The sequence below is a fragment of the Euprymna scolopes genome, chromosome 28 (assembly GCF_053919585.1).
Source record: "Euprymna scolopes isolate OS-2025 chromosome 28, ASM5391958v1, whole genome shotgun sequence".
NCBI classification, from domain to species: Eukaryota; Metazoa; Mollusca; class Cephalopoda; order Sepiida; family Sepiolidae; genus Euprymna; species Euprymna scolopes.
Genome location: NC_136509.1, coordinates 3,682,733 through 3,683,700, shown reverse-complemented (window position 1 = coordinate 3,683,700; position 968 = coordinate 3,682,733).

Genomic DNA, 968 nt, shown 5'->3' with positions numbered 1-968 from the left:
ATTGTTCAGCTTATGGACAGCTGCTTAAACCCCCTTGAGAGAAGGAACCTCTGCTAAGATATCATTGACCGGATTGCAAGGAATCGATTAAACAAACTTCTGATCAACGCAAGAAAGTCTGTTCAGGAGGTAATAGAACTGTTCCATCTATGAAGAATGTTCTTAGGATCTCGAAGAATATCTCCACCACTTCTCGAGCGCAAAGGAGTGATAGGTGATCTAGATGGTCCGTAAATCGCACACAGTAGTCTGTATAAGACTTTCGAATCTGAGGCAAGCTGTATTTCCTCAGCTTTTTGCCTCCACCATTCATGCTGCGTGTTTCACACCCTGATCTGCACCTCGCGCTTGATTGCCTTAAACTTGTCCCTCAATCGATCTTGCTCACCATCCGTTAAACCCCCCTGAGATAAGCATGCAATGCTCTGGCCTTTGAATAAAGCAGAGCCTGAATTTCGGTATCATTCTCATTGAACCAATTCTGACGTTTACGCTCACAATAACCTAATACTCTTTCACATACCTCATAGCTACACCAGGTCCTCTCATCTTGGTCTTTACAATGCGCTTAATCTTTGCACCGACCAACCGACAGACGGTCCAGTACTCTGCACCCCGCATGACACGAACACTGCAGATATCCCTTATCTCACGTTTTCATACTAACACAAAGTCTACCAAGTGGCCTTGTTTGGAACCAGGATGCTTCCAGGTCGTCTTGTATTTGTCCTTCTGCTGAAACACATTGTTAGCGATTTTAAACCCCATGTCTGAACAAAACTCCAGAACATCATACCATTGCTATTACACTTGCCCACCCCGTGTTTACCCAGCAGATCCAAGGTTTAAAAATCTCTTCCCACTTTAGCATTAAAAGCCCCAAGATGTAATATCTTATCGGCACAGGGAATACGTCTAACTACACTGCACAAAGCAAGGTAGAAACCAACCAGTTCATCTTCTGTTGC